The sequence below is a fragment of the Orycteropus afer genome, unplaced genomic scaffold (genome assembly GCF_000298275.1).
Source record: "Orycteropus afer afer isolate SDZICR_OR568_19922 unplaced genomic scaffold, OryAfe1.0 scaffold00001, whole genome shotgun sequence".
Lineage (NCBI taxonomy): Eukaryota > Metazoa > Chordata > Mammalia > Tubulidentata > Orycteropodidae > Orycteropus > Orycteropus afer.
The window spans coordinates 23,946,021-23,971,740 of NW_006921588.1; positions in this window are offsets into that span (position 1 = coordinate 23,946,021).

Below are 25,720 nucleotides of genomic sequence, written 5' to 3' on the forward strand. Positions count from 1 at the left end.
GGAGTCCCAGTGGGTATCAGACACAGAAATGAACTGAGCCCTCAGGAGACATTTCACTACAACTTGGTTCTTAAGTATAAAACTAAGAAGTCAGCTTTGTCAGCATTCTCATTTAAATAATGATCAAAATGCAACTCCTGTGAACACTTCAAAAGATTCTTAGTTGTTAATCACTTACATTTCTAAGTCCACTTAATGTTCTTGTGTGGAAATTGAGATGTTTACATTTAACTTCAAGAGCCATTTTCACCCTATAGGAAGAGATTATGATGTTTCAGGAGTGGTGACAGTGGCTCAGCTGTCGTTCATTAATTAATTCCAAGTTGAGATGCTGTCCCAGAATTTGTTTTCTATCTAAGTTGTACTCATGGACAAGAAGCTAATTTAGCATTCATTTCTTTAAGATTTTTAAAAATCTGAATTTGAATATTTTAATCACAGAGTTTTGAAGGCAAAGTCCAGAAATTTAAATTCTATTTTATTCATTAATATGACCTATAATGAGTCATGTAATGTGTTTTATCCATTTACTCTTGTTGCCAAGTAGTCATGATGCCACCTGCTAGAGCTTTGATGAGTTGAATTCTTTAATAATTTCAACCCATATTTATTGATGATGTAGCATATGCCTGGCACCATGCCAAGTGCCTAATATGTACTTGCTGAGACTCCCCAGTGATCCTGTAAGATATCTATATATTAATACCCTCATTTTACAGAATGAGGAAACTGAGGCTTAGGTTGGATGACTAGCTTAAGATCATGCTTTTAGTAAGAGGGCGAGCCCAGATTTGACAAAAAAACAGAACAAAACAAAAAACTCATTCTATCAAGTGGATTCCAACTCATAGCAACCCCCTTTGGGTTTCCAAGGCAGCAAATCTTTATGGAAGTAGATTGCCTGATCTTCAGGAGCCACATTTTAGAGCCCATGCTCTTAACTTCTGCATGGAAATTTCTAGTCTTAACAAAAATTACTAGGAAGAATTTCATCCTCGATTCTGGGAACATAGTGTTTTATGACTTAAAGACAGAAGCTTGATCAACTAGGTAAAGAATTACGCTGATTAAATATCGATGAGGCAGTTCATTGACATCCTCATGGCAGTTTCCCAGAGAAACAGATTCCTGAATGGAATCCCTCATATAGGTAGGTGTATGTACTGGCCAGTGATACAAGAATGCAATACACTGCTTTGATTATTATCTCATTGCGTGTTCTTATAACATGTTCCCTTCATAAAAAACCTTTAAACAAAATAAAGACATTAAAAAAAAGTCTTTATGAAACATTTGGATAACATTCATGATAATTATTCAACATTAGATTGCCAAAAGAAGTTTTGTTTTGAAGCTGATTAGTGGGAAATGAATTGGTAACAAGAGGTGAGTTCTCAGCCATTATTTATTATTCAATTTTTAAAAATTGTCTCTGCTGTTATCGGGTCTCAGGATGAATTAGAAATGAAAAGATTTTTAAACAGTATCTAAAATCCACACTTTTTTTTTTTAAGGCCACAACTTTATTGAGGCATAATTGACATACAATAAAATGCACCTAATTTCAATACACAGTTAAATGAGTTTTGACAAATGTAACCACCACCATAATCATGACTTCAACCCCCTTCCCAGTCAAAACCCAGTCCTGGCCCCAGGCAATCACTGATCTGCTTTCTGTCACTATGGATTAATTTTGCCTTTTCTGGAATTTTAGATAAATAAGACGGTACAATATGTACAATTTATGTTTGGCCTCTTTCACTCAGCATAATGTTTTTGAAATTCATCCACATTGTTTCATGTTTCCATAGTTTCTTCCTTTTTACTGCTGAATAGTAGTCCATTGCATGGATATACCACAGTTTTTCTATTCATTCATTGAGCATTTGGATGATTTCTAGTTGAGCTATTATAAATAAAGCTTGTATAAACATCCATGAACAATTCGTTATGTTTTGTTTTCTACTAGGTAGACACCTAGGAGTGGGATTGCTGAGTTATATGGTAAATATATGTTTAACTTTATAAGAAACTGCCAAGCTGTTTTCCAAAGTGGTTATACCATTTTGCAACACTATCACCAGTATGAGGGTTGTGGTTGCTCTGCTTTCTTGCCAACACTTGATATTGTTAAAATCACTTTCTTTAAAATATATGGTTTTAAATCTTAAAAGTAGGTAAACAAGAACCTTGTCAGACAACTAACTTGAAAGTTCGATCCACATTGTAAAGGTCGACAAAGTTATGCCATGGCAATCAATGGGGGAGAAGAAAATGCTTTGCCTCTGTTTCTCTGGTCCTGAGAGTCCCCAGGCTGAAACCCACTGTCAGGAGGCTTCTTAGTGGAGAGAAGTGATTTTTTCAGTATCCCTAGAGGTATTACAGAGCCACACTAATGACCTGAATGATGGTTGGTTCCTTGGATCTATCACTTTACATGGAGTCCAGATGTTTCACATGCTTCCGAGCTTCCCTGTGAGTTAGTCTTGTCTCTTAAATTTCATACATGCCAGGACTTAGACCACCTGCTTATTCTTCTGCATATAGATGATGCTGGGCACAGGGTAAGCATCCAACAAGTTCTTTTTGTTTCTTACACACTTTTCACAAGAATCCCAGATTAGTAAAGAATAAAAAACAGCAGCAGTTTCAGGCCTCTCAAGTGACATAACAAATATGACATGACACGAACCCTGTGCCACCCTGGCGTTAGTGTACTGTTTACCCACACTTTGAGTCCTATACTCGTAAGAAAGATGACACCAAGTTTTGGAATGGAGAGACTAAATTTTAGAGCTGGCTAATGTTTGGTTCCTTCATCTGACAGAAAACCCAATATTTAAGCTGACTGATACTGCTTAAGACGGATACACAATGAATTATAGTGTTTAAGAACTCAGAGAATGTTGAACTCAGAGACTATACTCAGTGTCTCCTACTAGGGCCAGAAGAGGAAACACAAAGATGGAAGGAAGAGAGAAAGAAGTAAGTCCAAATGTATGCATGTGTGCTTAGAGATTCTTACAAAGGAGAGGCATCGATCACAGATTAACTTAATTCTTCAAATATTTGTTGTATCTGTTATGGACGAGGCACTGAGCTTCTTAACCAAAACCAAACCCACTACTGTCAAGTCAATTGCTGCTCATAGCCACCCTATAGACAGAGGAGAACTGCCCCATAGGATTGCTAAGGCTGTAAATCTTTTACAGAAGCAGACAGCCACACCTTTCTCCCACAGAGCAGCAACTGGGTTCAAACTGCTGACCTTCTGGTTAGCAGCTGAGCACCTTACCCATTGTGCCACCAGAGCTCACTTTGAGCTTCTTAGAGCCATCCATTTCCATAGAACTTCTAGTCTGATGGGAAGATGGATATAAGACTGGTAAAGCAAAAGAAGCCAGCAAAGACTGTCCCCGAGAAGGGAGGGAATACATGGTAAAGTGATTTGTCCTGGTTTACAAGCAGAGGGACTTGAAGGTGTGTGTAATTAGGTGAAAGGCTCTAATGGGATGGTAATGTGGGACATAGAATGTCCAAGGGGAATGTAGAGTGCATTAGAAACAGGAAGAAGACCCCACAGGGCCAGAGCTCAAAGGTGTGACCAAGTGATGTAAGAGCAGTTCTCTGGTGGGGGGAGCAGGAGAGGGTGAGACTTGGATGTGACAGTTGTGAGGAGGATGTCAATTGGGTTTTTGAAAATCTGGAAGAACTACGGATATATTTAGGGCTACAACTGAGCATGAACCAGTAGAGGTAATAATTCTATTCTGCGCTGTTAAATAAACCACATTTATGTATGTTAATACACATTTTAGTGAACAGATATAATTTTTCCCAGAGTCCTTAAATGGAACCCTACTCCCATATCATAGAAGTTAAACATTTCTACAATACCAGAATTTTCTCCAGATAGGGTCACCCATAGCAACTCATGACTCCTAAAACACCAACGAGGGTGATGTGAGGGTTTTCTCTCATTTTATAACTAAGACCACTGGCAAAGCTGGACTGGAACTCAGAGTTCTGGTGAATCATTGCTCCATCTCTCCCATTGGTACATTTTCTCCAATAAAACGGTCTTATGAAATTGCCCAGCATCTGCAATTTCTTGATCCTTCTTATTTTGGGTTAAGTTTTCATATTTTTTGGCAACTTGACAAAAATTTCAAAACTCTACAACAGCAGGTGCTTCATCTTGCCTAGGATATAGAAAGGTGCCTGGAGTATAGTAGATGCTCAATGACTATGTCTTGAATCAACATATGAAAATCTATTACAGTTTGGCAATGAATAGCTATTAAGAAATTCAGTCTGATTCTGTTTCATTGCTATTGCATATATGCCCCTTTTCCCATTTGAAGTCTCATGTTGAGTAAAACAAGCCTTGCAAACTCAGACTTAAAGTGCTGCAAGCTAAATGTTAATCCTCCCTTTCCTCCCCCATAAGCACTTCTTATTATTGTTTTGAGAAACAATCAAGTATTCGTGGGAAGTTCTCCCTCTTTTCAAAACTTACATTTGATTGCCCTAAGGGTAGAATAAAAATTCTTCTGGGTCTTCTCTCCTGACATTAACCTATATGATGAAAAGCATTAGCTTTACTTCTAATGTGCTACTAATCTTGCATCGCTTTACAACCATCAATTCTCATCACCACCTTGTGAAGAAGTCAATGTAGATTTAGGCAATACTTTCACATTTGCCTAAACTATGAGATTTGCTCTCTGCCAAAGTGTTTGTTAATGAAAAGAAGGCATATTACATCTTATATATCAAAAATGTCATTGTCCAAAGACACTGCCGCAGTCACCTGCTCTAGAGTGGAGTCAGGAGCAGCCCTGCCCCCAGAGTGGTGAGAGGGCAAAGAATATATACTTTGAATGTTTTAGTCAATTTGAAAATCAGATTGGATAGAGGATACCTCATTGTCTCAGGTGAAAATCCCAAGTAGGCCCTGAGAAAGAAGTAGAAAAAGCTACCTGGTTCCCCCAGGCTCCTGACTGATGTAGTTACAAGTATAGGGTGGTGATAATCACCCAGGATCTGACAGGGTGAGGAATAGTGCCGTATACTAGGACAGGTTTGCAGTGGTTTGGGTTTCTGTTTGTGTTCTGGTTCAACCAGTCTATGACCTTGGGAAAGCCATTTGACTCTTCTGCAACTGGCTTCCTCCTCTGCAAAATGAGAGTCAAGGCTGAACCTTCCTAGCCTATCTCTGACAGCTATTGTGAAGATTTAAAAGAACGTGTGTGAAAATGCTTTGCAAAGAACCACTTTGGAATGTGTTGAACTTTTGGTGGGCAGAGGCAAGGAGAACCCAAGGTGACAGTTCTGAGACTTGAGCTGTATTGTATCCTGGCTTTCCACATGTATCTGAGGTGGTCCTAGACTAGTGACCAGGTAGAAATGTGTAGTAATGTGATAGTCTTTACTCTTTCTGCCTCCAAACCGCCAGTAAAAAGCACTTCCTTCATTCTGCACTCTCTACCTCCTTTAGGATGACCACACACTAAGTTCATATCAGTTGTAACCTTTTCACTCTTAATGGTGTCCTGTTTTGACCAATCAGGCTTGATAAATTATATGGTCACACTATTCACCAGACACTTGACCAGACAATTGTGTGTGAAATACCAAGGAAATTTGAATGGCTCAAGATTTTCAAGACTCTGAGGCCCAATCAGCACCTCTATTCTGTACCAGGAGCCATCTTTCAGCATTTGTCTTTTCTTTGCTATTTAATAATTTGTCAACTAGTAGTCTTCTTGCTCATGGAAGTGTGAAGGAGAATCTGTGTTTTGAGAGCCTCTGATCAAAGGCAAACATCTTGGGCATATAATATAATGAAGACATATGAATGCACTTGCTATAAGTAATATAATGACCTCTCAAATATGTCCATGTCCTAAAACCTGAAACCTGTGCATATGTTACCTTGAATGGCAAGGGAATTTAGGTTGCAGGAAAAATTAAGGTTGCTAATCAAGTGACCTTAAAATAGATTATCACAGATTATTTGAGTTGGCCCAACATAATCACAAGGGCCCTTAAAAGTGGAAGAGGGAGGCAGAAGGGAGAGCAGAGTAATATGAGAAGGACTCCATCTGCTGTTGCTGGCTTTGAAGATGGAGGAAGTAGATCATGAGCCAGGGAATGTAGAAGGCCGCTAGAAGCTGGAATGACAAGGAAATAGATTATCTAGAGCCTCCAGAAAGAAATACAGCCCTGCTAACATCTTGAGTTTAGCCCAGTGAGAGCTGTGTTAGGCTTCTAACCTATAGAGCTGTGAGATAATAAATTTGTGTCATCTTAAGCCATTATGTTTGAGGTAATTTATTACAATAACCATAGAAAAGTAATACAGCACTCATTAATCCATAAGTATCTATTGGGCATTTGTCAGATATCCAGTAATATACTGAATGCTGTGGAAACATACCAGGGAAATAGAATACTCAGAGCCCGCCCTCAAATAACACACTTTCTAACTAGGGAACTAAGACTAATGCATGTCAAATATTTGGAGAACAACTAATAACAGTGCCAATTAAGTGCTAAGTATACTGGAGAGAAAAACTTCCAAAAAGAGATTGCAAGAAAGTGTATATGAATAAGAAACTAATGGGAGAACAATGAATAGATGGAAACCTTTGGAAATTTATAATTGATAATGATTTCAGATTTCAGAAAAATTTTTAATTGAAAGATTTAGTTGCTGTATAATGCAATTATACATGACACACTGAATAAATATTGGAGTTCTTCAAGGTACCATCTTAGACTTCGTATTGTCTCCTCAGGTAATCGTATCCATATAACACAGGCATGGTGTAGTTGATTGAATGGTGGTTCCAAGCCTCCAGAACCTGTAATTGTGACCTTATTTGCAAAAACAGTTTTTGGAAAAAGTTAAAGATCTTGAGATGAGATCATCTTAGATTATCCCAAAAAACAGTGGGCTCTAAATCCAATGGCATGTGTTCTATAAGAGAAACACAGAACAGAATGGCACAGACGGAAGAGGAGAAGATGGTGTGAAGATGGAAGCAGAGATGGGAGTGATGGGACTTCAAGCCAAAGAATACCAAGCAATGCTAACATCCACCAGAGGCTGGAAGAAACAAAAAATTGATTCTCCCCTAGAACCTTCAGAAGGTGTGTGGCCTTGCTGACACCTTGATTTGGGACTTCTGACTTCCAGACTGTGAGAGAATAAATTTCTGTTGTTTTAAGCCACATGTTCATAGCAGTTTATTATGGCGCTGAGGCGAAACTAAATATACATGGTTTTAGTGACCAACAACACATAGATGTCTCACGCTATATCTCCTGCCTAGAGATCTTGAGAGCTCCATCTATCCAAATGCCTACTTGGTCCAAAATTCTTCCCAGTGCTCAAGTCTGGTCTGTTTCCAATCTCCTCCAGGACACTAAATGATCACTGTCCATTCAGTTGGCATATTGGAAACTTGTGAGTCATTCTTGGCACCTCTCTCTCCCGCTTTTTGAATGTGCAATCACCAAGCCCTGTGATTTTACCTTTCAGATTTTTCTCAAATTTGCCTACTTCCTCCAGCATTTCCAGTATTACTACTAACTTTGTGCTTGCTCTCGCCTGAATTACTACAGCCACCTCTTAACTCATTTCCCCACAACCACTCTGGCTGCCTGAATCTCATCTCTTTACTGCAGCAGGAGTGATATTTTGAAAATGTAGCTTTGGCTCATTCACCCCATGAATAGGAGGACCCTTTAATAGATTTCAATTGCTCACATGATAAATTCAAAACTCCTTGATGTGGAGTAGGAAACGCTGCAAGGTGTCAACCTGCACCAGACTCCTTCTTGGGGAGACCCCTCTTCTGCTACCCTTTCACAGGGCCTTTGCACATGCTGCTCCCCCTGCTAAGAGTATTCTTTCCTCCCTTCCTTGTCTATATAACTCCAATTTATCCATCGGACTCCAAAGTTACTTTCTCAGGGATCTCTCCCAATTTTTCAAACTAAATGGAATCCCTCTGTTTTTCAGACTTCTACAGTATCTTTTTTTTTTTTTTAAATCTCTCTTTCATATCTTTTCTCCATGCAGCAACTTTGCATTTCTTTTTGTTATTATGTTATTAATGGATGCCCTCCCTTACTAGACAAAATGCTCCACTGAGAACAAAAGGAAAATGTCCAAATGTTTGCAATTATGTCCCAAAGCCTTGCATGACTCATGATTGGTGACCAATAAAGGCTTCTTGGATGGGTTTATGAATGAATAAGTAGTGTGTAATGTTGCCCAAATGAAGAAAGGCCTGATGATCCACTTTTGAAAATCAGCCAGTGAAAACCCTGTGGCTCACAATGGTCTGATCATGGGGTCACCATGAGTCAGGGCAGACTCAATGGCAGCCAACGACAACAACAGGAGTATTCAAAGAAGACTCCTCTGTTTTAGGCCTTGCCACTTGGAATTTATAGTGATGGGGGCTGAAAATTGGTCACTACCCATACAAGGAAGAGAGAGAAAGGTACGCCACTCCCCAGCTGTGTTTTAACCATTCAGAGACTTACCAGCATTATCTGTCTTCTAATTTACGGGAATATTACAAACTGAATCTCAGAGTTGGTTTTGGAGGAATGAGTACATAAAGTCTATTTTTGGAAAGTATATGAGTCATTTAAGATTTTATTTCCTAAGTGTGATCAGCTTGTTGTGATTTGAGCAGGGTGCAACAGGTGCATATATTTTTAGCTTTTATGCAAGTTTTTTTTTTTGCAAGTTTTGTAGACTTAACCTCAGGAATCCCCAGCTAGAATGTTCTTATCAAAATGATGCCAAGTGGGGAAGAGTTTACTCATAGCAGTGTGCGTGTTTGGATAACAGTAAAACTACTAACAAAAAACAACAACAGCAACAAAAACTTCTTTACCCTTAATTGAGGCAAAGAAAAAACATCAAGTTTTGGCTTATGAAGAGAGGGCATAATTTTAGGAAAAAGAGGTTGATTTTCAAAACCCAGACCATAGTAGCTGTAACATTAGCATGAAAACAATTATCATTGCCTGAGAACAGGAGAAGAACCCCTTAATGTGTTTTGCTTCTCCTCCAACTCCCTAGGGAACTCTTCCCATGTCAGGTGAAGGTTTTGAAGAATACTTTAATTAACTTATATCAAAGAGACTGTATATAAGAAAGAACTGTTTAAAGATTTCTTTAATTAGTGAATTTAATCAGGCCTCTTCTAACGTCCATCAGTGAGGTAGTTGGTGGGCTGCCTGGGTCCTTGGTGGTATATTCAGTCAATAAGCTATTCATGACTCTAGCAAGTAGCTAGATTTTTGAACCAATGGGAATTTGGTGGATAATTTCCCTTTGCTACCTTTAGCTACATGGCCAGAATCTATAAGCTGTTTGCTTTTGGAGGAACAAAGTGCTGAGGTGAGAAAGGTGGACGGCAGGGTCTTCAGTGGACACGTTAATTGCATGGACACCTATTTTCTCATAAATGAAACTAAAGAGAGGTTGTAGGGTTATATATTCAGTGTCTGTATGTGTGTATGCTGGGGGAAGGTGCATTACCATTTTGTTTGATACATAGCGTTAATTGAAAATTTTTTTTTCATTGAATTTTGAAAAGTCACGTGCATTTCATTGTCTTTCCACAGAACCAATGAAGCCTAAAGAAAGAACTCTCCCTCAGTAAATCAAAAGTTAGCAGACAAAAGGTCAGAAAACCTAAAGCCACAAGAACATTAACACTTTGGATATAAGGATTCCCAAAGAAACTAATGCTTGCTCTCACTTTGGAGAAAGCAGACGCCTTATCTTTGTGAGTTTACGAAATGGAGCCAAACTATACCCGTAGCCACTTTAACTAAAACCAAGGGCTGGCTCTTTTAGCCGCCCACAGTCATTAAAGCTCTCAGAAAGCTTCCCAGGAGCCAATGTGCTTGCTTAAGTATATGCTGTAAAAGGTCCCAGAGATTTACAAGGAACTGCTCCACGCTAAACCAGGCACCGTCTGATAAACAAGCAATTTTAGCTTCAGGCTAAATGATGCTCTTTGAGGCTTTGATTTACAATGCTGAAGATGATGTATTTGGAGTTCAGGGATAGGTTCTGCTGTGGGCTTGCTGTGATTACTCACCCATGAGCAGATTTCAGGGCTCAAGCCTTCAACTTGGAGGTCAGAAAATTGCCAGTGAAATGAAAAGGGTTGATAAGGTTTATTGAGATGCTAAATATATATATAAACTTATTAAGCCAGTGGTTCTGAACACTCCTAAGTTTCCTGGGGACTACCATTTTTGTTAGTTTGCTTAAGCCCTAAAGAGATGAAAATAATCTGGAAAATTGATCTGGTGGTCTAATTTCACTTTCATTACATTTAAAAAGCAAGTACAGGCTATGTTTATTATTGCTGACATTTAAAAATAAGAAAAAAAAATTGTCCGATTTAGCATTTATGTAATTGCTTGAAAACTAAAAATTCTGAAGACAACTTTGAAGCAAATCAAATCACCTTCAAGAACACTGAGGAATAGACTTAATAGTACCAGAACCTGAGGTAAGAACTATGGAACGGCTTTTAAAAGCAGGGTTTCGAACTGGTTCATTCTGGCTTGACCCCCTCTGCTGAGAATTTGCATTTCCACCTCAGATGTACTGCGTCAGAATCTATGGTTTAGCAAGATCCCCAGGTGACTCTTATAGATCTCTGGTGGCTTAGTGCTCAGAAGGAAGGTTAGGCAATCTACTCCCATAGTGATACCGCCTCAGAAACCCAAGGAGGTGTTGCTATGTTGGATCTGACTCAAAAGCAGTGAGTTTTTTAAAAGTGATTCTTATGGTTGGGCAATCTGCTTCCGTAGTGATACTGCCTTGGAAACCCAAGGAGGGGTAGCTATGAGTTGGATCCGACTTGACAGCAGTGTTTTTAAGAATCACTTGGGGATCTTGTTAAAATGTAAATTCTGTTTCAGTTTATCTGAGGTAGAAATGCAAATTCTCAGCAGGGGTCAAATTGTAATGCATTGTTTCGAAACCCTGTTGAAAACTCATGCCAAAAAATGATTTGGCAAACTCCTTCATCCAGAAATTTTATATTTAATAAATATTTGAGTGTTCACTAATAATGTCACTGTACTAGTATAAAGATAAATAAAATATGGTTTGTCTCCTCTAGAAGTTTACAGCCCAGTAGAGAAAACCATAGATAAGTTTAGTAAGATGTGAAAGGTGGTAAGAAAGAGCTATGTGTAGAATGCTATGGGACATGCAGGAGAGGCATTGATCTGTTGGATTTACAGGGGATTTAAGAGACAGAGAGAGGTCTCTCTTGGCACTCTTCCTTTTCCATGAATGGCCTGGCCAAGCTCACAGAGGGAAGATGATAGAGAGGCATTTCTGGGCACCACTGGTATTCTCGCCTGCAGTGCATACAGCTGTGGCTGAATGGTTCTTTACTGAAAAGACCTCAAACTATTTGTAGCTCTGGTTCAGCTGACACAAAGTAGATTTGGAAATTGTAGGCACAACTCACTAGTAAGGGAATAGGTGGCTAATTATATATAAGGTAACAAATACAGTCCTGAGGTAGAGCCAGGATGTAAGTGCCGACCTTAGTTTCTTGGTTTACACCTTCATCTGAGGGTCTAATGAACACACCTCTTTTCTCTTCTCTTAAAGAATCAGATGAAGTTATGAAGATTATAGCATGCATGATTGGAATGGCACTTTACTTTTTTGTGGCAACTTGTATTTGTGGAGGGTCTAAATTCTTAAGTCATGGGACTTTGATGATGAAATAGAACAGAATAAAACTGAATTTTAGGGAGATTTGAAGTAGAACGTGTAGTTCTCTCTGCCAATCGACTTTCCTCATGCACTATTTTCCTATGGATAGCACAGCTGTGGTTGGGCCTAAAAGTTAACTATAATGATTACCTTTTGTTTAGTGCTTACTATGTGCCAGTCACTGTTCCAAGGGTTTACGTGAGAATTAAGTCATTTAATCCTCAAAACAGCTCCAAGAGGTAGTGTCTTGTTTCTCTAGTGTTGCTATAATACCACAAGTGGATGGCATTAACAAACAGGAATTTATTCTTTTACAGTTTAGGAGTCCAAATTCATAGTGCTGGCTCTATGGGTTGGGTGAAGGCCCTCAGCCTTGGGCTTCAGCTCTGCCTCTTGCTCCAGGCCCACTGGAGCTGGAGGCTTCTCCTAAGTCAGGCATCTGGAAGCTGCCGAGGCTGATGAACCCAAGGTCAGCAGATAAAATGGCACAATCCCAAGATGGGTAGGCAACATGGCAGGCCACTGGTTCAAATCCAGTAACTGGAGACGAAGTCTCAGCGAAATGCAGGATCCAGGTGTACCAAGAACCTAGAGACATTTCCCAAAGCTGCTCCACATATACACTGGAAGCAAGCCACATCCCTACGTTTACTTCCCTTCAACTATTTAGCTGCTCACAGCAGATTGACCATGGAGGTGATTACAATCTCATCATGGGAAATAACTATGTCCAGTTGCCAAGCCACTCAAAACCACAGCCCAGCCAAGTTGACACACAACTTTAACTACCACAAGTAGGTACTTCTTTAGTCTCTGTTTTCCTTATGAGGAAACTTTGTAGCTTGCTGATGATCACATAGCTAGTATGGTCACACTAAGCTGCCTCCCAGGACAATGAATGCAGCATCTCACCATGCAGGACCACCAACCCACTTTCAATGAGTCAATTCCAACTCACAGTGATGCCCACTGGATTTCCAAACCTGTAAATTTTTATAGGAGTAGATTGCCTCAACTTCCTCTCATGGAACAACAGGTGAGTTTGAACCACTGACTTCTGGTTTCATCCAAATGCCTTACTCACTATGCCACCAGAGCTCCTTCATTATGCAGGCAATAGCCTCTAAATTGGGAATTCAGAGGATCACTGACCTGACTCCCCAACAGTCCAGTCCTGTGGACTCAAGTTTCAAGCTGGCAGCAGAAATCCTTCCTTTTTATCTATCTGATTGCCACAGTGCTTCTCTAAGCCTTATTTTCAGTCTGGAAAAATGTTTCCCTCTCTTTCCTTTTAAATAATTGGAGCACCAGCTCTATAATGCCTACAAAGTACTTAAGATTATGCAAATGAAGGATATTATAGAGACAAGGTGATGGTCTTTTACAGCAGCCTATTAAGACATATCATTGTAAAGATAGACACTGAGTTGCATCCTTTTATCAGATCCTTTCCTGAATTTTAGCATGGAATTAGCATGTGCTTTTAAAATCTATCCAAGCTAATTGTCTTTATGAACTCAGACTTCTGCACATACTCCACTGGATTTAATAAATTCTCCTAGCCAAGATATTTTTCAAGTACTATAGTGTAATTCACTTTATCATGCCAGTCTTAGTCTCTAATAATGTAGAACTCCCAGAAGCCGAGTATATTTCATGAAGCTTACAATTACTTTTATAAAAGTTGCAGTAATGTGTAATGATTTTTAATGGCATCAATGATACCATTGTATATACCAGTTTCAGTTTTGAAGTAGACTTAAGTTCAAAGACCCAAGGGGACCATTCTCCTCTTGATGCACTTGTGTTACTTCCATTAATGCTAATGGGACAGACAAATGCTGCTCCAGAGGAGAATATATCTACCCTTAGGAAAGTAACAGGTTTTAATTAGTAAAGCATGCAATCTCACAAAAGCAACTTGTCCTCTGTAAATAACAAATGTTCCCAGAGAGGAGAGCATGGATCATAGTCCTGGTTCTTTACATGAAATCTTCATAGCCAAGATTTGCAAGTGGTAGAGGGAGAAGGCTCTTATCAACCGAAATTGAGAGAAGGAACCTTGATTTGGGAGCTTTATTGAAAGAAAGTCACAGAACTCAGAATTAAAGAATTATTTATTAAACTTCAGTTGTGCCTGAGTGTTAAATAGATATCTGTAGTGAGGCTATTTATGTAAAGTAAATGACTTTATCTTTGAAAGGGAAGCTCAGTTAACTTGATACTCTGGAAGTAAAGCCTTGATGAAGTGTAAGGTCTACCCTTGTTTGAATGCAAGCTTTAAGCATAAAAGGTAAAGTCTAGAGAGGCTTATCTAGCTGGAGAAGTCTGGAAGTTTAGTGATAAAGCTTGTCAACAAAGCACTTCCTCGGGAAATGGTTCTTAGACTAAAAGGATCCAAGCCATTGAGTCAATGCTGTCTTATAGTGACTCTCATAGGATTTCCAAGACTGTAAGTCAAGCAGACTGCCTCATTTTCCTCCGTCTCACAGAGCACCTGGTGTATTTGAACCACTGACCTACTGGTTAGTGGCCAAGTGCTTACCCATTGCACCACTAGAGCTCCCTAGACAATGGATGTTGTTGTTGTTGTTTGTTGTTATGTGCCGTCGAGTCGGACCCGACTCATAGCGACCCCTCCTTGGGTTTCCAAGGCAGTATCACTACGATAGTAGATTGCCTCATCTTTCTTCTGAGGAGTGGCTGGTGGGTTTGAACCGCCAGCCTTCTGGTTAGCAGTCAAGTGCCTTAGGCACTACGCTACCAGAGACAATGGATGAAGAATGTGAAATAGAAAAGAACTAGGATTTTGGCATGTTGGCTGCTTTGTGTAATTGTCTAGGATGATGTCTTAAACATGAGTTTCAGAGTGAGGTGGGTGGAAGACCAGTTTCTACCTTCTGTATACATATTACTAGGTGCTCCAGGAACTCTGGTGGCACAGTGGGTAAGGCATTTGACTGCTAACCAGAAGGTCAGTGGTTCAAACACACCAGCAGCTCTGGGAGAAGGAGGAAGATGAAGGAATAAACTTCTGTAAAGATTTATAGCCTTGGAAATCCATGAAGGGGTCACCATGAGTTAGAATTGTCTTGGTGGCAGTGGGTTTGGTTTTTCTGTTAGGCACTCCAGAGTGGTGCAAACATTTAAGCACTACACTACAAACTGAAACGTTGGCAGTTTGAATCCACCTGAGAAGAAAGCCCTGGTTTCAAAAGGTCATAGCCATTGAAAACCCTATAGAGCAAAGTTCTACTTTGACATACATGGGGTCTCCATGTATGTCATGAGTTGGAACTGATTCAACAGCTACAGGGTTTTTTTTTTTTTCCTTCAAATCTTGCTTTAAGGAAACCTATTTTGTTAATTTCCTAGGGCTAGCATAACAAAATAGTACAGATTGGGTGGTTTAAAACCAAAGAAACTTATTCTCTCAGAGTTCTGGAGGCCAGAGGTTCAAAATCAAGAGGTCAGCAAGGCCATGCTGTTTGAAGACTCCAGGGAAGATTCTTCTTCCTTGCCTCTTCCTACTATCTATTGGCTTCTGGCAACCCTTGGTGTTCATTGGCTTGCAGATGCATCATTCCAACCTCTGCCTCTGCCTTCGCATGGTCTACTCCCCTGTATGTCTCTGCGTGTCCATTGTCCACTCTTCTTCTCACAAGGACACCAGTCATTGACTTTAGGGCCCACCCTAATCCAGAATGATTTTATTAATTTCATCTCAAGATCCTTAACTAATTATATCTGCAAAGACCCTATTTCCAAATAAAGTGATAATTTGAGATTCTGGGTAGATATAAATTTTTAGGGTACACCAGCAGGTAAGACATTTGGCTGCTAACCAGAAGGTCAGCAATTCAAACTCACCAGGTGCTCCACAGGGGGTAGATGAGGCAGGCTACTTCCATAAAGATTTATAGCCTTGGAAACCTAATGGGAGTAGCTGTGAGTCGGAATCAACTTGATGGTAGTGGGTTATTCAACTCACTACACTAGAGTGGCACAAATGGTTAAGTGCTTGACTACTAGCCAATAGGCTGGTGGTTTGAAACACCCAGAGGTGCTCTTAGAAGTCAGGCCTGGTGATCTGCTTCTGACAGGTTGCAGCTTTGGAAACCCTATGAAACAGTTCTACTCTGCACATCTGGGGTCACCATAAGTCGGAATTGAGTCAGCAGCAACTAACAACAACACACATATATATGAAGATACAACTTGTAGGGGTGATTATTCACTCTAGATAACACACCACAGGTTCTAGTTAGCATATTTAAAATATAGTATGTTCGACACAAAATTTTTGGAAGTAAACTTGTGTCATGAAGTGAGATAAATTTAAATTTATCTCTAGCTTAGCTTTTGTAAGGCTAGGACCAAATGACCATAGATTTCATGTTACCATTTTTTTTTTTTAAGGATAATGCTTAAGTTTATTTTAAAAATTTAGTGAATGTTACATTGACTTATTAAAAATGAATGAACATACTCTTTACAGAGAAAAAAAATCTGAAGATGTAACATAATTATCTGAAGACATAATTTCTTTCTTTTTTAAGTTATTGTGGTTTGGGTGAAACTTTACAGAGCAAACTGATTTTCTATTCAACAATTATACACATTTTGTTTCATAACATTAGTTGTACTTCCCTCAGTGTAACAGTGTTCTTTCCACTTCCTCCTTGGATTCCATTTGTCCTTCTTTCCTGCTTCTTCCTGCCTTCTGAGCTTTGCTTTGGGGGCAAAGACTCCCCTTTTGGTCTCATATGTTCCGAGGAGTATACATTCCTCATAGGTTGCTGTTCACTTTATAGGCATGTTTTCTCTCCTGTGGCTGAAAGGTGATCCCAAGGGATGGGTTCAGTTCCAGGTTTGAAGGGTATCTAAGGACCACAGTTTCAGGGGTTCCACCAGTCTCTCTTAGATCAGTAAGTCTGATCTTTTTTATTATTTTGAATTTTGTTCTACACTTTTAGGAAAAATAATTTATATATATATATCAAGAATATGAAGTGAAGAGACGCAGTAAGTCTGGAGTAGGACCTAAATATCTGTATTTTTATAAAACTGAGTAGGTCCCAGTGTGTATTCCCAATCGAGAACCACTGCTCTAGAAGAAATTAACATTTAATATATCAGTCTGGTTTTATCTCTGAACAAGTAGAGTGGATTAAGATAACAATAATTTAGATGTGCTATCAGGACTCCCTGCTGAACTAGTAGATATATATAATTTTCTTTTCTTTCTCTATGTTTTTTTTTTTTTTTTTTTTTTTTACTTTTTATATATAGGGAGATTAAAAAAAATAGTATTTGTGTGCTTGACTATAATGACTGGAAAAAAAGAACTTACTGTTGGAAAGACCAACTTAGTATTTGGAGGAAACTCTGATTGGAATAACATTCTGCTGGTTGTAAGTATGATTTTTTTTCCATATAAATATTTGGGGAATACTTTACTTTAAAAAGACTTTGAAGAACTTCAATTATGGAAGAGGACACTATCTGCTATTTCACAAGGAAAAATATAAACATGTAAGGTAAGCAGCTTGTTTCGATGCGTTTCTGCTGCTCTTTCTTACCTCCCCTCCTGTGACTATGAAAAAATCCCATTTAAATAAGTATTAAGCTTATCAAAGAAGAAATGTCATAGGGACATTCTCAAATTCATGAATTCATTATCACACATATTCAGTCTAGAGATGTGAGCTGTAATGTCCTTTTGTCTAAGGTGGCCCCAACAGATATACTCTGCTGTTAGGATGATTTCAGTTAGACCTGATTTCCCCAGATCTTTGAATGTTGCAGATGATACCTCTGTTCTTTCCACATTTTCTCTCCTGATTTACTAGAGACAGTAAACGTTATTAACTTTGAAGTATCTATGTCACCCTACCACCCCCTTTCCCCCACCAAATCAACAAAGGTTGGGGCTTTTCAGTTTGCACATTGGGAGCAGCCTGTAAAAGTTATTTTCAAGCTTTAAACAATCCCATTGCACAATACAAAAGGAGAGGCTGAATACAGATGTCAGTCTCACTTCTGTTCAAACAGCAGCAAGACTCTACTACAAACTTCTTGGCTGCATGTCAATATTGTTCTATCATTTCCACTACTTTTCATTTTTTCCTCCCTGTTTTACTTTCTGGGACTTAATGTTTTTCTACCCCAAATGTTCTTCATCAGTAGCATGACAATACCCAGAGCATGCTGGGACACATCTAGGAAAACACTCTGAGTTACAGAATACAGGATTTATTTGGGAGGCGTGAGCATAGGCTTGATTGTGGGTAATTAAGAAAATTCATGACTCTTGTCATTTCTTACTCTAAAGATTGGATACTTCAAGACTGTGGCATTCAAGTTACTTTGCCATTATATAGCATCACTTCATAATAAGAAGCTCAGGCTGAATGGTAACTTTGGTGGTTACCACTGCTGTTTGTAGATGTGTACAAAATGGCAACAGCTCTTTCAGATCCAGAAATTGAAGCCAGGTATAGAGGATAATGGAACTGCCCTAATAGATTCCGGACTGTTATTATATTATAAATAAATAAATTCCTAATTTAAGCAATCCTAGTTTTTGGGATTCTTAGATGCAGCACCTTATAGGCTTGTATCCTAATTAATACAATTCCTAAGAGAAAAAGGTATGAAAAATCGTCATACAGATTGTGCACCATTGTTTGAGTGAAGTCTGGAGATGGATGGACATATTGGGTGTCTAGGGCCAGGAGTAGGGGTTCAGAATACTTGGTTCGGGACTGCAGACCAAGCTAGAGAGGGTGTGGCTTCTAATAAAACTTGGTTTCTATTGGCTCAGTGTTTGGAAAATTTCATCTCCTGGAAGGCAGGTCTTCAAAACCTGTAGCTGAGTAGTCAGGAACTGGCACTGGCACAACTTATACATTGTATTGTGACACCACATAACTTCATGTCTTAGTCCTTTCTTCCCAACTAAATTGGGGGTTCCCTGAAGGTAGGTTCAATGTCTGTCACTAATAATGCCAAGTGTATGTTTTCCATTTAATGGAAGCTCAGTACATATTCGTTTGTTGAATCACTTAAGTAGATGATACATGCATTAGAGCAAAAGTTAAGGAGCTACACATACACTAATAAAACTAATATCTTTCTCAGCCATAGAACTGAAAAGAAATAACTTGCAAAATCATCTATTTCAGCCTTAATTTTACAGATGAAGAAACTGAGGCCTAAAGAAGCAAAGTGACTTATCCAAAATCAGGTGCAAACCCAGTGCTAGAGCCCAAATCTGCTGTCACATAGGAATCACTGTTTACTCTAATTGTGATTCCATTAACAGGCTGTTCACGGTTTAGCCAGCAGATGTAGGACTAGCTTGTTCTGTTTAAAAGGTCATAACATACAATAAAAGCATACCTAAAGTGTATATCCTTTTAAGTCTCTAAACAAGGAAAAGTAATTTTTCTAGAGTAGTTATAACAATTTAGCAAAATTAGAAGAATTCTTTGGAAAATACATTTTGTTATTCCTTTGGAAGAGATACTAGCTAATGGCCTGTTGCTTTATACTTACCTGGATCTTAGGAGACTATCCCTGGTGGTATAGTGGTTGGACACTCAGCTGTTAACCAAAGGTCGTGGTTTGAACCCACCAGCTGCTCTACTGGAGAAAGATGTGGCAATCTGCTTCTGTAAAGATTTACAGTCTTGGGGAACTTATGGGGCAGTTACGAGTTCAAATAAACTTGATGGCAATGGTTTTGGATGTTTAAGAAGAGAATCTCTATAAGAAATAACCTTAAGGCAAAAGACACTCCTTATAACTCTTGGCAGGGAGCTCTGGTGGCATAGTGCCTAAGGCACTTGACTGCTAACTAGAAGGCTAGCAGTTCAAACCCACCAGCCACTCCTCGGAAGGAAGATTGGGCAATCTACTTCCGTAGTGATACTGCCTCAGAAAGAGGGGTCACTATGAGTCGGTTCTGACTCGACGGCTTGTAACAACAACATAACTCTCGGCATCACATTGCTGATATGAAAGGATGTGAAGGGTGTGAGGGTATTTTTGAAAGGCTTGAGTGTTAGTTGAACTCAAAATCAAAATATTCAAGATAAAGTTTAGTAATAGACTAGTCAAGTAATAAGGAGCCCTGGTGGTGCAACAGTCATGTGATTGGCTGCTAACTGAAAGGTTGGCTGTTCAAACCCACCCAATGGCTCCTTGGAAGAAAGACCTGGTGATCTGCTCCCACACAGATTACAACCTAGAAAACCCTACGGAGCAGTTCTGCTCTGACACACAGGTCTCCATGAGTTCAAAAGTGACTCAACTGCACCTAACAACAATGGTCAGGTGGTAGAGTGTGTGCTTGTGCCATTTCAAACACCTCAGGAATTCTAGAGTGTATCAGGCCTAATCATATGAAAGTCTCCCAGTTAATGTGAAATGATAATTTAAAATGATGTATTCCACAATCTATGCTGCTGTCTAGTAGATTTTATCTTTTGGAAAGCATCACAGTGCATTAAGGAAACAATGAATTGTTCCATGATTATATGAACTCTGAAAGCACTTTGAAAATGCCCCCTGAGCTTTTATTTCTCAGAGACTAACTTTGTTCATATCAATAGTTGAATGCGCCCCAAAGCTTGATAGTGAAGGATACAATTTACAAGTAAAAAACAAACAAGTAAACACAAATGCTTCTAGGCAAAGGGGTAAATGGGGTGGTGGTAGTGGGGCAGTGCTACGGAAAGATAACCAGTGGATCCTCTTCAGTTTAAAACTTCAACCACCTTGTAGGAAAACTACATTCTGTCAGTCAAGTTTCAGGAAAATTAGGTATCTTTTGACAATGTTTTTAACAGATATAAGCATGTCTAAATGAAATCTAATTATGTGAATGCTAGAGTCTCTTACTAATTTGCTTTCTCATTCCACCAATAAACCCTGGTCTAGTTTTTGTTGCTTTTGGCCAAAAGCCATTGAAAGACTTATGGAGTATTGGCAGCTTCAATAGGATCTTCAGAATAAATTAATTCCACCTTTTTTTTTTTTTTTTAAATGTGGTTGGATAATATATTTTAAGGATTAAAGTAGCTAATGGGTTAAACAGGGTATGGATTGTGGTTTTAACTAGCCAGGCTTATCCCTACATTTGGGCAAGGATCCTAGCAAACATGGGTTAACAAAGATGTGGGAACTCCCAATGAAGGGATCGCTTACAGCAGGGACGGGATTTGCTTTTCTTTCTCTTCCTGTGAACTGATCCAGTTCTGGCTGCCAGTGTATGTCAGCAAGTTCACAGCCCTTAATTCATTGTAAGTTCCAAGTTATTGCACACTAGTATACTTCCAAAAAGAGAGATGTCATAGAAATTCAAATTACATAAAGGTATACCAGTATTAATCAAACCTTGTAGCAGCACTGCCTTCATGGCAACTGGAGTGATGGCACTCTTGGCATTTCTATAGTGATATTTCCTGGATCATTTGACACACTCTTCAGGACATCCTTCCTCACAAAGATGTGTCTTAGACTTTCTGTAAGATGTAGATATTTCACAAATAGGACCAAGATTTGGCTGTCACTTGGGAGCTTCTAGACATTTCCTATTTTTTTTTCTTATGAGTAAAATCCACATAACTGTGTTATACCATTGAATGCTATTACAGCTGAGCACTATTGCCTCTAACATTGTATTATATGGCACTACAAACCTAGGGGTGGCTCAGAGGACCCAGATCTACAGGCATGAACCTGTGCAAACTTTGGGGTCTTATTACCTTAGGATGATGTGTCCAACACATAAGAAGGTCATGTTGAAGACATCCCATATGCCTATTTAGGATAGATTCTAATTGTTAGACTCTAGGTGATTGGTAGGACAGTGAGTTTGTATGCATCATTCACCAACTCTCTCTCCTCTCTCTTTCATGCATAAGGGGAGAGGTAAAACAAACCTACCCAAGACTTAGTGGCATAAAATAACCACCATTTTGTTATGTTCATGGATTCTGTGGATCAGGAATTCAGAAAGGGCAAGGGGTTTTTCCCTGTTTCACAATGTCTAGAATGTCTCAAATAACTAGGGGTGGCTCAAATGGTTGGGGCTTGAACAGCTGGGCTGGATAATCCACACTTCCATGATGGCTTCTTCAGTCACATGTCAGACACCTGGCTGGGATGGTTGAAGGACAAGATTAGTTGGGACTATTGACCTGAGTATTTGCATGTTGCCTCTCCAGCATGGCAATCTCAGGGTAGCTGAGTGTCTAACAAGGTGACTCAGGGCTCCAAGAGTGAGTGTTCCAGCAGACAACATGGAAGGTGCATGGTCATTTATGATCTAGCCTCCTAGCTCCAAACCACTGGAGCTCTGGTGGTGCTGTGGTTAAGGGATTGGGCTACCAACCAAAAGGTTGAACCTTTTAGCTACACCATGGGAAAAAGCTGAGTCAGTCTGCTTCTGTAAGATTTACAGCCTTGGAAACCCAATGGGGGTCACTATGAGTCACAATCAACTTGATGGCAGTGAGTTTGGTTTTGGGTTTGAGCTATTGGTCAAAACAGTCATAGCTTTCTTCTACACTGGGAGAGGGGACAGAGACCCCATCTCTCAGTGGGAGAAATGTCAAAGAATTAGCAGCCAGGTTTTAAGATCTCCATAGGAGGTTACAAGTTGCCCTGGGAAAGCTCAAGCTCTTATGGTTGTTGTGGATTGAACAGACCATTCATAAATTAATCTTTTTCTTCAATCCTACTATTAGGTAGGGTACCACCCTCCTCTCAAACCATTTAGAGCACAGTTTCAATTGTTAAATAAAAAAATCCCAGAACATAGTGAGTCACATAAGACAGAAGTTTATTGTTTCATCTGACAGTCCAGATGTAGATGGTGAGGTCCACAGTGAATAGGCAGCTCTGCTCCCCAAGATCATCCAGGGATTTAGATTCCTTCCATCTTGCTATCTGGTCATTGTCTAAGGTGTTGTCCTCTTCTAGTCAAATATGGCTTATCATCACCAGTCTGCATTCTAGCTCATGGGAAAAGACAAGAGCAAGTAGAAGGTAAACAATTTTCTTTTAAGGAAGTGAAATAGAAATTGCACTCATCACTCATTCACAATCCATTGGCAATAGTTTAATAACATGGCTATACCTAGCCACAAGGGAGGCTGAAGAATGTACTCTCTAGTTGAGATTACATTTGTACCTGTGTTTTATTGATTAGGCAAAGACATTTGGCTGTGTGGATCATAACTTTTTTTTTTTTTTTTAATTGTGATTTGGGTGATAATTAACAGAGAAAATTCATTTTTAGACAACAATTGCTACACATTTTGTTTCATGACATTGATTGCAATCCTCATAATCTAACAGGTCTCTTCCTACTTCCTCCCTGTGGTTCCCTCCCCTTATGTCCTTCTTTCCTATGCATTTCTGTCCTGTGAGGTATCTCCAGGTGCAAATACCACCCTGCTCATCTCCCATGGTTGATTGTTCTAAGGAGTGTACTTACTTGATGTAAATATCCACCTTTACATCTGTCTATTTTTTGGCTGGAGGCCATGAGAATGAGTTCAATTCCAGGTCAGAAGGGTGACTAGGGGCCAGAGTCTCAGGGGTTTCACCAGTCTCTATCAGATCAGTAAGCCTGGTCCTTTTTTTTTTTTTTTTTAATGATTTTGAGTTTTTTTCCACATTTTTCTCCCACTCTACCCAGCATCTCCTACATTGATTCCTTTCCAAGTAGTTGACAGTGGTAGTCGGGCACCATCTAGTTTTTCTGGTCTCAGCATCATGTAGACTGAGGTTGCCATGGTCCACTAGTTCCTTGGACTAATCATTTCCATGTGTCTTTGGTTTTCTTCATTCTTCTTTGCTCTGGATAAGGAGACACCAACTGTTGTATCTTAGATGGCTGCTTGCAAGTTTTTAAGACCCCAATTACTACTCACCAAAGTAGGATGTAGAAGAATGTTTTTGTGTAGTATGTTATAGATCATAACAAATTATGAGTAACATTGCAAAGAATGGGAATTCCAGAACATTTAATTGTGTGCTCAAGAGGAACCTGCACATAGACCAAGAGGCAGTTGTTTAAACAGAACAAGGAATACTGTGTAGTTTAATCAGGAAAGGTGTGCATCAGAATTGTATCTTTCACCATATTTATTTAATCTGTATGGTGAGCAAATAATTTGAGAAGCTGGACTATATCAAAAAGAATGTGGCATCAGGATTGGAGGAAGACTCATTAACAACTTGCGATATGCAGATAACACAACCTTACTTGCTGAAAGTGAAGATGACTTGAAGCACTTACTGATGAAGATCAAAGATTACAGTCTGCAGTATGCATTACACCTCAACATAAAGAAAACAAAAATCCTCACAACTGGACCAGTAAGCAATATCACAATAAATGGTGAAAAGATTGAAGTTGTCAAGGATTTCATTTTACTTGGATCCACATTCAGCACCCATGGAAGCAGTAGTCAAGAAATCAGATGACAATATACATCTGACTTCCAGTAAGATGAAGAAATAGGCAGACAAGTGACACAGACCCTCTTCAACAAAGAAAAGAAAAACCAGTTGACAGAGATACAGAAGATAATCCCAAAGCCCTGGGCTTTGAAAGAAAGGAACTATACAGAAGTGGATAAGGCACCAACTAGTGGAAAAACCTGAACAAAAACAGTGAGAACAGAGATGATTGGAGTTGCGGACTGTCAGCTATTCTGACGGGACCAACAGCCTGAATATTTCCAAGTGGTGTTGGGACCTGAGAATTGACCTGAAGATCACCAAGGGCTGCAGGGACGACTGTGCTGGTGGCCTATGACTAGGAAGGGAAACAACAAGAAGGGAGACAACCTGAACTATTGACTTTCCACTGTCCAGAGGGTGCAGCCATTTTGATTGTTTACACGTGGCAGCCATGTTGGATATTTAAAGTGATCGAGGCTGCAGCCATTTTGCATCTTTACAAGTGGCAACCATTTTGGATTTTTGAGTGATAGCATTCTCATTCGGAATTCAAGGACCTAAGAATAGGCTGTTTGCCAAGGTCAGCAGGGACATACAGAGGCTGGCAACAGGAAAGGAGACAGGTGGTGAGTGTATAAATGTTGTCAACTAGCAAATAGAGAAGCATGGTACCTTGCTTGTGTAGATAACATACAAACAAAACAAAACAAAAATTGTGGGTAAGTTACTCCAACATACAATCACCAATTAAATATAAACACAAAAACGTCACAATGCCTCGGAGACAACAGAGCATCACAGTCCACACAAAGAAGCAAGATAAAGCAGGAGAAACAAGGACCAGGATACAGACCCAAAACACATCCCTGAGGAAGATGCAGCACTGGAACTCCCTGATAAGGAATTCAAAAGAATTATATTTAGGTACCTTCGGCGAATTGAGAGACAAATCAAGGAATACACAGAGAAAACCCTAGAACAATTTCAAAAGACAATACAAGAACAAAATGACAAAATAAATGAAAAATTAGAAATGATACAAAATCTAGACACAGAAATCCAGAAGATTAATACTAAATTTTCAGAAATAGATAAGACATTGGATGGAGCAGAATTGAATCAATGGAAGACAGAATTAGGGAGATTGAAAGCAAATACCTGAACATTTTTTTGGAAAGGGATCGATCAGAAAAAAAGATCAAAACAAAATGAAGAAAGCCTAAGGTTCATCAATAGGAAAAATCTACACGTAATAGGAATTCCAGAACAGGAAGACACAATGAAAATTGTCACAGAGAAAATTGTCAAAGATTTGTTGGAAGAGAATTTTCCTGGTATGATGAAAGATGAAAATATATCCATTCAGGAAGTCCAACGAACCCCAAACAGGATAGACCTCAAAAGAAAATCGCCCAGACATACCACCATCAAACTTACCAAAACCAA